Source organism: Astatotilapia calliptera, chromosome 8, assembly GCF_900246225.1.
Source record: "Astatotilapia calliptera chromosome 8, fAstCal1.2, whole genome shotgun sequence".
Taxonomy (NCBI): domain Eukaryota; kingdom Metazoa; phylum Chordata; class Actinopteri; order Cichliformes; family Cichlidae; genus Astatotilapia; species Astatotilapia calliptera.
The window spans coordinates 1,809,521-1,824,516 of record NC_039309.1 but is presented as its reverse complement, the minus strand read 5'-3'; the positions used below and the strand labels follow the sequence as shown (position 1 = coordinate 1,824,516).

The 14,996-nt window shown below is 45.8% G+C and overlaps 1 long non-coding RNA gene across 1 annotated transcript; it reads right to left on the bottom strand.

Moving 5' to 3' along the window:
- Positions 1-5,722: 5,722 nt before the first annotated feature.
- LOC113028044 (uncharacterized) lies at positions 5,723-14,624 on the bottom strand. Its single transcript, XR_003273178.1, has 3 exons — positions 14,520-14,624; positions 6,597-6,686; positions 5,723-5,888 (listed from the first exon to the last, which is right to left on the bottom strand). It is a non-coding gene; the product is annotated as an uncharacterized LOC113028044 (long non-coding RNA).
- Between the last annotated feature and the right edge of the window lie 372 nt (positions 14,625-14,996).

Genomic DNA, 14,996 nt, shown 5'->3' with positions numbered 1-14,996 from the left:
CAGCTCCTTTTAAAGAAACATTTAACAGGAGCAGTTGGATACTGAGCAAAGTGAGCAGCTGTCACTGAAATGAGATATTCAGTGTGCTGTTCATGGACGTCGTGTTAAAGCGGTTTATCTGGTGTTCATTTCTTACGCTGGAAAAACAAATGTAGTTACATCCACTGAGCCGAACGCTCCTTTTCTTTGAATCAGCAGCCACTCAGGCTCTGCAGAGCAGCCAGCATGTCTTCACGCTGTCAGCTATCACACATATTCTAATGTAGTGTTCCTCTCATGTTCAGTCTCCACAATTTAAAATACTTTTGCATGAACCGGGTCCATCCTCTGGGAGCTGTATCAGTGGAAACATCAGCTCGCCATTAATCAGCCTCTAATTAGACAGCCGGACCGACAGCCGAGAGGGGTCGGAGGTCGTGAGGTCCAGAGATGGGAAACACTATCTTTGATAATATTTAATCACTGGGAGCTGTCGCTGACGCCGATGTGTTCAGGCCCTTAATATCGTGGGAAATGACATGATTAAAATTCAGCTCAGCTTCTTGAATCTCCCTCTTCATCTGGTTCAGACCTGGACGGCTGCTCCGTCTCGTGTCCGGGGATGTGGTGTAATAATTACACGGCCACTCCGGTTTACTCTGTGTAATTGCTTCCCACTGTTTTCCTCACATAAAGAGGCGGCGTGAACACAGCAGCATCATCTCGGGATGATGTCCAACCACGATGATGGCTTCTGTAACCACACAGGTCGCTTTGACTTTACGATTCTGGGAAGTTTGGATCGCTCCAAACGAGCATGTTCTGATTCAGACACGAAAAGGTCGTTTCAACCCTCAGCACTCGATCGAGGCATTTTCCACTAAAAACGAGCCGACTCTGTTTGCTGCTCGTTCTAGTTTCATATTTTCTGGGACTTCATCGAAGGAGCTCTGCCTGATTCACCTTTAAATAACAAAAATACTCATCTTATACTTTTTTCCCCACCAACTGGTTTCAACACAGGTTCCAGCCCTTCAAACATCACCATCTTGTGGTGGAGTATTATTGGTGGAACTGGGTCTCTCACATTAAGCGTATGTCCCTGTACTGGTTTGATTTTGCCAAAGTGAAATGTGCAGATTAACCTGAAAACTGCAATCGCCTGCCTGCAGGACAGAGGTGGAAACCTGCTAATAAAGACAGACAAAGATGAGCAGACAGCAGAGGTTTAAAGAGTTAACATGGCTCCAATCACAAATCTGCTGGTTTACACGATTACTGTATCGTGGACGGGCATCTTGATCACCTGCGCTCTTTCTTTCACTGTTCGGATGAGATGGAACCTGAGCGATCCCCGTAGGGAAATTAGGCTGTTGCAGTAGCAGGAGTAATGGGATTCAGCAGGGCACAACAACAAATAGAATACACGCTCACAAACAGGGCATTAAAAAAGCAATAAGAGGAAGAGACAGTGCATTTAAAAACAATTTGGCCTCTGGAAAAACTGGAAATGCAGCTGAAAAAAGCAGCTGCTGCCGGTGGCGTCTCAGAGATACTGGGCAGCTCAGAGGGGCGCTCTGCTGCGGCGGGAGTGACGCGGCGTGGTGAGGTCGCAGCGTTGGCTCAGCCACAAAATCGGTTTCTTTAGCATCGAGAAACTTTCAGTCACCCGCCCTGTACTTCACACAGAAACATAGAAACTAAAAGCTCAGCTCAGATTTATGAAAGGAAACACCTGAGGCGTCTATTCATATCCAATCACACGCCTGGTACTGTGACAGACTGTATATCAAAGATGGACACAGTGCCTGCCGATTTGGTGTGAAGGCCAGTTTGACAGACTGGGTCACTGCGTCACTAAAGCACAGCGTTGCTTTTTTCTGAGCTGTGGATGCACAAAGTACCTCAGCAGCTCCACCTACAGCTCCGTCTCACAGTGATGCTCCTTCCACCTGGACCAGAGGCTTAATAACTTAACTTACCTACATATCTAACCCTTTAAGACCGACCATAGAACCAAGTCCGCCAGAGCTTATATTATATGTTTACATGCTGTGGAGCCGTTTTTGGGAGCATTTCAAGTTGCTATACATCAATACAACCATTATAGCCTAAATTTTAATAATATGTCTGCATTAAGTGCATAGTAATTACATAAATTGCAAAAAAGTGCAATAAACTACAAAATAATTGAAAATTGTTTTTGTTTTCTTAACATATATTTCTAATTAGAGAAATTTAAGAGGCTTATCCCTCAAAACTGTAAACACAAAAAAGTTGCACAAAATAGTTTCCTACCACAGGAAATTTATTTTAAGCGTCTTCATAGTTTTATTTTTGAAATACACCAATTTTTATATACTGCAGGAAAAACGAAAATAAATATTATAGTGCAAATTTGCAAAAACCAGCATGTGCATCAAAATTAACTATTTCCAGCAGTGCAATATGAGTCCTCAGCATCCCAGAAACGACACAAAGTCATAAAGTCAAAGATAACTTTTAAAAACACCAGTATAGGCTCATGAGGCCCTGATGGTAAAAAACTATATTTCCGCAAAATGACGTCACTTCCGGTTTCGGACAGGTCATGGCGGATATGCGATAGTTCATGTTGATGGACGTAGGAAGTGTTACGAACAGCTGATCGGATCGGCAAAGTGTGTTTCTGGAATATTATGTTTTTGTTGCTGCAAGTGCTTTTTATGCAATGTTTGCAAAGCTTTTTGTGGAAGGAAACCGTGACCGAGGACAAGCTGATGGCATAAGATGTAAATACAACTCCTCCGGTTTCATATGCAAAAAAAATTATTGCGCTAGCTTACGTGGTTGCAGAGCTACCGGGATTTAAAAATAGTTGCGCAAAACGGAGCGTGTCCGCTCTGACCGGCTTTAAAGGGTTAATAAGATAACCAGACATCGCCTCATCCTAGATGAATAACTTGATTGGCTTGTGTCTCTCGGTTCAGCCGTTTGATTGGCTCTTTGGGCGCATGGGTGGGGCCAACCATCGTCTTAGCTGATCAGAATTCTGTCATTGATTTGATTTTGCTTTTTAGCATCCCAAAGCATGCTGGGATGGGAGTAAGAGCCACATCCAGGACATGACATACGAGAAACACGTCACGTTGCACGTACTATTTAATCAGTTTTTTGCATATTGGACTGATTGATAAATGAAGTCATCCTTTTAGTTTGGATAAATGTGCATAGTAATACCTCGAGGACAGGATCTTTGGCAATCAGTTTGATTCCAGTTCTTGGTGCTTTGATGTGCAACAGTGCAGATCCATCAAACCGTTGGATATGTTTGGTCATGCAGCCACAAATACAGAGGTTTTATCGTTCGCTCTTCAGGCGGCGAGGCTTAAACACCAGCGTGACACCATCCAAACAAACAAGACAAGCTTTAATGTTCAGCACCAGATCTCAAACCTCTGCCCCCTGCAGGCAGTTTGAAGGACCATCAAATAGGAAAAAAACAAAGCAGTAAAATCTTTTATAAGATTTAAGATCTAATGAATGCTCATCACAGAACAAGCCTTCCTCCCCGAGGATGCTCGTTCCGAAGCAAACAAACACATAAATCCAGAGTTTTACGAGCCGGAACAGAAAAGGTCATTTAACAAACAGTCCAAGAAACGATGACTGCTCCCAGCCAGCGCAGCTGTAGGTAAGACAGCACCATCATCTCTGACACTTCACCAACAGTCCTGAACTCATAATTGGACCGGAGCTAAACTGCTGTCTGGTGTTTGCATCGTGTGGGGCTCGTTCATCATCCGCTGCTCTGTTTGATGAAGTCGAGTAATGAGATATGAACAGAGGGAAGGAGAGGAGCGGCCGCAGAGGCCAGAATTACTTTCCCATTAATAAACATCATTTCCTAGTAGAGGATAAACAACGGATTAGCTTTGTTTGCTCTGTAGAGACGTTGATTATACCGCTGCTGATTAAAGTAAGCGGCTGGCTGCTGTATGTTAACAAAGAGCCGCGCGGAGGTGAAAGAAAGCCCAGAGGGATGTGGAACATGTTAAAGAGATAATTAAAGTGGAAGCACTTCCTTTTTCTTCCAACTTTATTTCCTGCTTTTATGCCTTCTGCATTCTTTCCACCCAGCAGCGCAGCAGGCGTGTCCAGCAGAAGCTCTGAAGTGCAGGCTGGGTGGAGTAAATGCGACTAAAAAGGTTCCTGCATGGATGCTTCTACTCATTTAAACAGTAGAATCAAAGAAATAAAGAAGACTAACTTTGGAGGATAAAATTAGGAAAGGAGTCCAAACTGAGCTCAATGTAAAGGCGAGTTGGTGTGATCGTCGTGGTCACCTCACAGCAAAAACAGCACAAGAGACTCGAAGAAATCCTTCTCTGTCATATGAGGCAGCCCGTCACATTGTTCATCACCAGAGAGTTAAGATAAATCAGCATCTGCAACAGCTGCACCTTCAGTACACGTTTCCGTCATAGCCGACACCGTGGTAGCGACATTAGCACATTAGCAGAAGCAGCATGTCAAATAAACCATCTTTAAAATCAGTATTAAAGCAGCCTTTCGTGAAGTAATGATTCATATATCATATATTGGAGTAGCATGAATGGCCACATGGCCAAAGTAAAGATAAGTTTTAGCTAGCAGTGTGTCGCTAACATCTGCAGCTCTGGTAACAGCAGCCATCTTTATTTTCAGGCTCACGTGTAGTTGCCCTTTGCTCCAACCATGTGGTTATTTAGCAGAACCAGTTAGAGGTGGGTGGCTGCGTTACTCTTTGAACTAACTGGTGCTGTATATGAACGTTTATGTATTTCTGCCAAACAGTATTTGAGCAGCAGCGTTGAAATGCCTGGCTGATTAGTCTGGCACATCCTAATTGCTGTCGCAGCCGAGAGGAAAAGCTGGAGGAGCGGGATTCACTAATGACTGAAGTTAATGTAAAAGAAAGCCTGTGCTGTGCCGTCTGCCTCCAGCCTTTGGTGGGATTAATATCATCAGTCAATTCAACAGTCAGATCATTGACAGCCTTAAATATACAACAAACATGGAGACGGGAGTCGAAGCTCTTCTCAGACTCAAGTAACACAGTGTAGCCTGGCCCGGAGCTGTTTACAGCTGCTGTCTTTAAGTTAGAGTGTTACAGTTATTTTAGATTTTATTAAAAATATGAATAAAAATGAAACAAACAAAAACTGTTGAGCAGTTTTTCCCCAAAAAGGTGCAAAAACACCACCGACTGTGGCCATTTATGATATTCAAAGTAAACAACAATAAGCTCATGAGTCAAACATGCAGTCTGTGCTTGTGTTTACAAATGGTGTTTCCATTCAACTCAATGGAGTTATATTTATAAAGCACCAAATCACAGCAGCAGTCACCTCTTTGCATCTACAATCATGCAGAGGAAACACTTTTCATTACTCATGAACTGCCGTCACCCTGAGGCCATGATGTCTGAGGAGTACCTGAAAGAGCAAAGCTGTGGCTCAGACCAGCTTCTCTATGGTGTCCGGGCTCCGCCTTAGAGATGAGGAGGACAATGCTGGACAGACTTTATATGTCATCTGGCCTGAAGCTGTCTCAGGATAAACCCAAAGAGAGGTTGTCTGGAGAGTAAGAATAGAGTAAGAATGGGTCCATCTTCAGCACCAACATTTTTCTTGTTTCAGAGAATAAATAGGACACGTGTGGATAAAGACCAACGACAGTGACTTGGTGTGACATTTCTGTCCTAAATTAAAGACACCTGGGTGAAAGTGGGGTTGAAATGAAGCCTGAGGTTGGGATGCATCCTTGTGTATAACCTCCAGCTGTGCTGTGTTAACGTGACTGAAATTGATTTAGCATGTCTGCGTAATCTTCACGCTGCTCCTCATTGATTGGTCAGATGTCTCCATCTCCTCTGTACCTTTAAGTCTCTGCAAAGTAACCGAGAGGGAAAATGCACAGCTTCATGATTTCAGTAACAATGTTTCACCAGAGGATTCTTCAGCAAACAAATCCCACCTGGGGGCACGTTCAGATATCATTAAGGTGTTATCACAAAGGAAGGCCTTCAGTCTAATAATCTCTCTGTTAACTCACGGCCTTATTTGACCAAAGGCTCAGCTTCCAGCCAGCAAAATCCCTGTCCTGATGTTTGAGGATGTGATTGTTGGCTGTCTGTGTCTTTGTGTTAGCCCTGCGACAGACTGCCTGTGTGTCAGTGAGACCTGTCTCTCAGCGTATGGCAGCTGGGATCTACAGCAACCCTGAACTGGATAACCTGAAGAAAATGAATGGATGATGGATGTTCAGAGGCTCCTCCTCACACCCATTTTGTTAGCTCCCCTTTTCTTTTCACATTTTTTAACATCTACAGGCTTCAAACGTTTTCTTCAATCTTCGTGCTTCTGCTCCGAGTTATTCCTGCAAGTTTTTGTCACCATTCAGCGAACGACTCAGTGAGGTCTGGCTCATCGCTGCTGTTCCAGTTGATGCCAAAGCTGCGGGGATGAGGCAGACCTCACTGGATCAAGATCTTCAACACCAACGTAAAACCAAACGTCATGCACTGATTGCCTCTCCACCTGCCTCACTGCATAGTTTGCTTAACTGTAAATGCTATTGTACTTTTTCTTTCTTACCTACTTTCCGTGCAGCTCAGTGCAAACACACCACATCAGTTAGAAAGTTCCCCAATCAGAGTTCCTGAAGTCTTTGGACAGGAGACCCTCCTGAGACAGAGCGGACAGATAAAGTTGGGTGAAAAGACCAGATCAGCATCCATCAGGGGCTAGAAGGCAATAAAATCTTTGAATATTAAAGATCCCGTTTCACACAAAAAAGTGTTTCCCTTTAGGATTTGCCTTTCATTATCCAGGCTAGTGTATGTCCTCAGACTGACGAGGAGAGACTCCACATTTCTCTGCTCAGCGGATCAAAACTGAATTACTGCATTTAGAGAGAAGTTGACTCAGATTATGATCAGCTGTTATCTTCACTGAAAAAGGATAAACGTGTTTCAGAAATGATTAAAAAGCACATGTTGTGTTTCCCAGAGCCTGGAGGTGCAAATTTACACATTCTGCCTGAACAACAGTCCAGAAACCAAATAGATGAAATTAAATTGGCTTGTCATATAAATAATGTGACCAATCAATTTGCAAACCAATTGTGAAGCAGTTCATTTTATATAGAGTCGCTGCACGAGGTGATCTCTCATTTTTCACAGGTGAAAGCAAAGGAAGCGTCCCGTTTTTCCACCTGCATGTGCCCACAGTCGATGGTCGCCACCCTCACAGTGACCAGACCTCTGTGGATTACACAAACACAGGCAGCTTTGGCTTCAGCTGCAAACACGTGCTGCCAAACGCTTCAGGAGTCGGCACATCGCTCTGTTTGCTAATGGTCCAGAAAGTTCCTGGACCTGCATGCGAGGAGCGACGTGCGCCAGGCAGGGTCCTAATCTGCTGAGGAACTCACCGCGATGCATTTTTATCTTCTTTTCCCTCCTCCTCAATCCCTCCATCCTTCATCTGAGCCCCAGCACAACGATGGCTCGCACCGTGCCAGCGCCTCATCATTAACTTCCACCAACACCGCGAGAGCAAAATGGATAGCCTCGCATCCTGCGTCGTCACTCTGGAAATGGGCGTTAATGGGCCGGCACAGGAGGAGACGGACTGTGTGTGTGTGTGTGTGTGTGTGTGTGTGTGTGTGTGTGTGTGTGTGTGTGTGTGAGGCACAGTAAGAGCATGTGTGTGTTTATGTATGTCTAATAATCTACTAACAAAATTACACGTTACATGTTTGTGGGAGACCTATGAGTAGCAGCTCAGGGATCGCTAAATGTAAGAGTTCAGGACGAGCGCAGGATGCCTGATTATAAAAACCTGAATCTGTGTGGAACAGCTGACGTCTCATGATGTAAACAAGAAGAACTCACATATTTTACATCAGATCCAGACCCATCTCATATTTCCACACTTTGGCGACAGTGGGAAGGAAAAACTCCCTTTTAACAGGAAGAAACCTGCAGAACCAGGCTCAGGGAGGGGCGGGGGTGAGTAAAGAAGAAACACCCAGTGCATCATGGGAATCCCCGGCAGCCTATTGCAGCATAACTAAGGGAGGATTCAGGGTCACCTGGTCCAGCCCTAACTATATGCTTTAGCAAAAAGGAAAGTTTGAAGCCTAATCTTGAAAGTAGAGATAGTGTCTGTCTCCTGAATCCAAACTGGAAGCTGGTTCCACAGAAGAGGGGCCTGAAAACTGAAGGCTCTGCCTCCCATTCTACTTTTAAATACTCTAGGAACAACAAGTAGGCCTGCAGAGCGAGAGCCAAGTGCTCTAATAGGGTGATATGGTACTACAAGGTCATTAAGATAAGATAGGGCCTGATTATTTAAGACCTTGTATGTGAGGAGCAGGATTTCGAATCCTGGATTTAACAGGAAGCCAATGAAGGGAAGCAGACTCCCCAAACAGCTGCACTAAGACTGATGTCAGCATTGGTAACATGGGAATCTGGAGCAGTTCATTAACAGTTATTATGAAGTCATATAATGGTGTAGTGATAAAATAATGTTTTAAAGAGGTCAAACAGTGACAGTGCCTGTGTTTGGAGATGAAACAGAAACAGTCCCCCCCCCCCCCCCCCCCACAACACGACAGCATCCTGCCTTATAAAGCTGAGCGTTATGGCCGAAAGGTCAAGGTACCAACCAGAGGTCACCTTGTGCATAGCAGGGGGACGCAGGTGTTATTTTACTGCCCAGGATGAGACAGTACTTCTGGTCCCCACAAAGTGATGAATGCTCATATCTGTGTGTGAGCTCACTGTCACCCATCTTTATCTGAGGGTGCATCCTTCATTACTCGCTCTCATCAGGCAGGTAAGGAGCCACGGCAAGAGTGTGTGTGTGCATAAGATTGATGAGAGCTCATCAGGCCTGGCAATCACTAAACTTTCTTTTCATTTCTCGCTGTCTTAGACTCCCTCCATCGATCATCACGCTGTCGTTCTTCCCGTTCTATTTTTACACCTGCAGATAATCAGACAGGTGAGGCGCTTCACATCCACGCTGTGAACTCCTGATTAACAAAGCAAAGAGATTCCTGCAGCACAAGCTCAAATCCAGACTTTAAAGAACCGTTTCAAACTATAAATACACAAAAAGACAACATAATCTTTCCATGTGAAACTCCAACATATTCAAAGAGACCAAACCTGTGACCAATCGAACCTGTGACCTCACATCCACAGGTTGGCGTTTCAGCGCAGCGTTACACGAGCTCTCAGGGTGCTTTTGTTGGTTCTCCATCAGCAGACAGGATGATGAAGCAGTTCGAGGCATCGCTTCGAGAGCGGCGCAGAGGGACGGAGCGCAGGGCGGTGGCCGAGTCGATTTATTCCACCTGTAGGACGCAAAGAAGCCATGGGCCATGTTTTATCAGAGTGAGGAGGAGGAGGAGGAGACTCTTGGGCGCAGAGAGGAAGAGCGGGGCTCACCGTTAAATTAGAGACTGGAGGGGAGACAGAGTGAGGACGGCTGGGCAGGTAATGAAGTGAGGAGGAGGAGGGGAGTGGAGAGGAGGGGATGTTTGCCCACTTGTTTCTTGTTAACCTCCAACAGCCCATAATTCAGGCCTCGGGGGGAGCCGGGGCTCTCTCATCGACAGGGACGACGCCGGCTTACATTAACTGGTTGGCTGCGGCAGCTGATTAGCTCGCCGCCTGCAGGCCGGCTGGAGGACGGGCGGCGAGTCAGGTTGTTGGGTATACTTGCTAATTAGCTGGCTTGGCGAGCGGCTGATACAGCTGGCAGCTGGGAGGGCTGAGCGATTAGACGGTTTGCTCTGTGGGCCTCGGGCTGAGTGACTGATGAGCCGAGTGACACGCTGGCAGTCGGACACTCGGCCTGGATGGATGTGATGTGGAGGGCGAGTGGCTGAGAGAAACCTTTTATATTTGATATTTTCAGCCTAAACTCTGCGTTCTGTGCGGCGACTCGAACCGATCGTTTCCTACACGACTCTCCAAGGATGGAAAAAAAGAAAATCTTTCAGCCTCAGCGGCGTTTCTCACCGAGACGCCGCCGAGCTCTGCGGCCAGCAGTCCTCAGACTCCCTCGGGACTCGGCAGCGCACCGTGTGAAGCTCGGCCCGGCCCTGGAATAGAAAGCACCGGGGAGCCACACTTTAACAGCATCCGCTGACCTGCTGCCACCTCCTCGCAGCCTGGATTATGGTGCTTATACACACACACACGCTTCAGAGTTACAGTGGAGTCGCAGAATACCTGTCATCAGCATGGTGTCAGATAAAAGGGTTAGACGCAGCTTTATTTGGCCTTCCCGGGGTTTTTATTACAGCTCAGTGAGGAAAGGATGTCTTAAAAATGACACAAATGGGAATGTTATACAACACCGTTCCCAACAAGCCTCCGATGTGAAACGCAGACACAGTCTGAATGATCTGCAAATCATTGAAACCCCAAATCTGATTGAAATTTCTATAAAAACATGAAATACTGAAGCCGAGAAATGAAAAAGAACAAAAACGAAACGGCTCATTTTGCATTGATGTGATGCCAGAAACGCATCTCGAGCTTGGACGGGTCAACAAAAGACTTCTGTCTGCAGGTAATAAAAAATACATCTGAAACAAGCTCAGCAGTGACGGTGCCGGGCACAAAAACAGCATCCCGGAAAGGCTCTCAGTCGCACCCACAGGGGGCTTTTCTTCCCAGTGTCGGATGCTTGATGTGTGAGCCGTCTGCTCTTGAATATCAAACCAGGAATAAACAACACAGCGGCTCGCTTTTCTCATATGTCACAAAACAGCTGACAGAAATATGAAACGTGTCTCTGGAAGCATTTGTGAAGAATCAGCCGCTTGTATTTACAGCGACGCGTTTCCACGTTTCCCCACAGACGGTTTATGCATAGGAGGAGTTTATGTAAGGATTAGGTTAATGGTCGAGTCGACATCACATTGAGGAATCTGTCGCACATCCTGTGAACTCGAACCCCAGACTCAGCACTCTGTGACAGAACATTCAAAAATTAAAGGTTGTTCGGTTCAAATTTCAACATCGGAGGTTATTGTCAGTCTTAGAAATATGGTCTCTAAGCAGATTCTTACTCTGGATGGCATTACCTTGGCCTCCAGTAACACTGTGAGGAACCTTGGAGTCATGTTTGACCAGGACATGTCCTTCAACGCACATATTAAACAAATACCGTAAATGTCGGGCTATAAGCCGCTACTTTTTGCACAAGCTTTGAACCCTGCGGCTTTTAGTCAGGTGCGGCTTTTCTATGGATTGTCCGTGATTTTTGTCATATCGTAAGACGATTTGTTTTGTGTGTTCCGCTGTTGTACGGCACTACGTTGCCTGGCGGAAGGATCGGGGTTCAAGAGTGGTATGTTAGTCACATGTCCGTCCGCCAGGCAACGTAGTGCCGTACGAAGTAGCGCGAAAAACAAACTTCAAAGTAGCGCTACGCATTCAGCGGGAGGCGTGGATGATGAGCGGCGATAAACTTGCAAGTTATGCCCAAAAAGCAAGTTATGCCCAACTCCACCGGTGGATTCTGACAGCGTGGAAAAGTGTGAAAACATCCACGATCACCAACGGATTTTGAAGGGCTGGACTGCTGCATGATGGAGAGGAGGACACCGCCACGGCCCTTCTGAGGGTGTTCGACACTGACAATGAGGATTTCTTTGGTTTTGAAAGTGACAACGAAGGAGAGAAGAAGAGTGGATGACGAAGCCATCCTGAGCCTGTTTGTATCCGACACTGGAGAAGAGGACTTTGGTGGTTTTAGTGCGCAGGAAGAAGAGAAAGATGGTGGTGAATGACTGACTTTTCTTCTTGTTAAAGCCGTGTCACTGCACCTGAGCCTAAAAGGTAGTCCGAATCTATTTTTCTGGTGTGCTGTAGGCTACTGTTATGTACTACATGTGCAAATATGTACCCATAACTTGTTTTTCAAAAATATTAATAAAAGTGATGTCTCCAAACAGCCATCTCTTTCCTGACAATTCCCTTTGTGCATATTCTCTTACATATGATAAGTCAACATTGAAACACCTGCGGCTTTTGGTCAGGTGCGGCTAATGTATGTACAAAACAGGATTTTCCCCTGATTTTAGCTTGTGCGGCTAATATTTAGGTGCGCTTTGTAGTCCGGGAAATACGGTATGTAAGACTGCTTTCTTCCATTTGTGCAACATCTCTAAAGTTAGAAATATCCTGTCTCAGAGTGACGCTGAAAAACTAGTTCATGCATTTATTACTTCCAGGCTGGACGACTGTAATTCATTATTATCAGGAAGTCCTAAAACTCCCTGAAAAGCCTTCAGCTAATCCAAAATGCTGCAGCAAGAGTCCTGACAGCGACTAGAAAGAGGCGTGGCTTCCTTTCATTGGCTCCCTGTTAAGTCCAGAATTTAAAATCCTGCTCCTCACATCTGATTGTTGGTGTTTTCTTCCAATATAAATCACCTGGAGGTGACTGTTTCACCTCTGTCGTTGGCACTATAAAAATAGGATCTATTTTCCATTAAAACAGCTGCAAAGAGCTTTTCGGTCCAGCACTGTCAACATCTTTGCAGCCAATTTCACCTAGCAACAGCAAGCAACCTCCAGCAACCACTTGCCAACCAGTCAGGTGACAGACTCTGGTTGCTAACCGGTCTTGTGTGACTGCAGCAGCTGGGACTGTAAATCAAGCTGGGAAACACTTTACTGAGCTCAAATCCAAAATGAGCACACAGAAGCGATATGGCAGCCTCGCTTCTGTCAGTCTGCGCCAGGGCAGCTGTGGCTACAACTGTAGCTGCCTCCACCAGTGTGTGAATGTGAGAGTGAATGAATAGTGGCATTGTACAGCGCTTTGGGTGCCTTGAAAAGCGCTATATAAATGCAATCCATTATTATTATTATTATTATTAAACTTCAGCCTGAGTCGCTTTGACATGTTAACAAACAGAATACTGATGCTGATAAGATGATGCAATAAGGATGAAGAGAAAAATACTCATCAGTGCTTTCACATTTTTTAAGATCAGGGACCCAAAAGGTGTTTGAGACGTGGAGAAGAGCACACTGCCTCTGTTTCCATTTGATGTACCAGGAATGGAAATGTTAAAACAAGTGAAGTAAAAGCAGGAAACATGAAAGGAAAACTGAGGAAGAAGTCAGCCTGGTATAAATGAAAGGTTTTTTATGTTCAGCAGTCTGAGGGCTGGTGGCTCCAAATAGCCCAAAGTGTGAGTCGACAAACAACAGAGCCGCAGAGCTGTTTGTCAGGTGTCAGAGCAAAATAACCTGCAAACACAGGGGATTATGGGTAGAGGTGTTTATGTCTCACAGCCAGCAGCAGCTCCTCACGCTTGAAAAGCTGAGCAGGACAAAATATCACACACAACAATCCTCACAAAACTCTGGGAGTAAACAGCACCACACTGGGTCACGTGATCACTGACGGCGTGATGCTCACCGCCTCGGCCTCCTCTCGCTCAGCTCTGGTTCCGAGCTGTACTGTAAGCAGTTCGGTCTTTGAACTCTGTCTCGGTTTCCTCTTGAGAATCGCGAACATTTTTTACTCCAGCAGAGTGAAGAAATGCCCAGAGGTTCAAACACAGTGGAGTGTGTGCAGCTGTGCTACACACTGTTACTGTCAGACGAACATACTGCTGTTAGCTCACCTGTAAGAGCATCGCTCTTTTCCTCAAAGGGCTCCTGAAACTCTCGAGTTGTGTTTCAGTCTCAGACGGAGTAATCTAATCACAGCAAACGAGCGCGCTTTTAAAGCACCAGAGAATCTGAAGATGCATTCAGGCACAGTCGGTGATGTCGGTGTCACTATTCAGCATCCGAAATGTGTCCGAACGAGCCGTGAACACACCTCACAGCTCATCCCAAACCCAACACGGTGCTGCTGAACCTGCTGCAGCATCTTGAAAGCTGTCTGTGTTAGGCGCAGAGTTGATTTCACTGATCCATCGTATTCGTCGATGCACGAGGACAAAAACTATGATTAAAAGTACGGAGACTTTTATCGACGATGAAGAAAGATGAGATGAGATCCAATCAGATCCAGTGACGTGCTGCTGGGAAGCGATCTCCTTCTGCAGTAAGGCTAGACGCACACGTTTAACCTGCCCCCGGGAAACGGTACAGCCAGCTCGCCGTTTCTCGTGAAAACGCGAGGAAACAGAGCAGAGATATGGACACATTTCACACCTGCACCGTGTGGACGATGCAGGAGCGTGATTGGTTGAGAGGGAAATTGTAAGAAAACAAACATCATGGCAGACAAACGACTGCAATCAGTGGGTGGAGATTCTGAAAGAAACAAATCCTTGGACACCAAAATCACCACTTCCTGTTAAAACTTCCAGAATAAGATGACAGTAACAGGAAGTAGACCTGCATGTATGGGTCTGTCTGACAGTCGTTATTCAGCACTGATGACGGAGGCCTACCAGAGGCCGGCATTTCGGGCTGTTGCTAACATTACAAAATAAAATAGCAGCTCGTATGTTTGACTTACTGAAACCTGCATGTCCTCTCACGGCTCTGCGCTGGTCGATGGCGCCTGGGGGTGAAGCGATGTCACGGCACCGTGCACGTTTACATCATCGTGGCAAACACGACCCAGCGCTGTGCGATGAAAGCAGCTCAGCCACGGCTCATTGATGCTCACTGGTGATTTTTGAAATTGATGACATCACTGTATCTACTAAAAGACAAAAAAATGAGTGATGATGACGATTGACCTCAACCTCAAGGTCAGAGGTCAAGTTTTCTGAAAGTCTTTCGAGTGTGAGCTGTGACCATGTAAGAGACATGTGCTTCGTCCAAATAACGTCTGGGCTCTCGCATAGAGACAGCATGAGGAGCTCGATCCTGTGGGAGGGGCTTAGAGTAGAGCCACTGCCCCTCCACATTGAAAGGAGGCAGCTTCAACCTTTGATGCCTCCTGGAGTCCAACACGTCTTACTGGGAGGAGACTGGGACAGACTGGGAG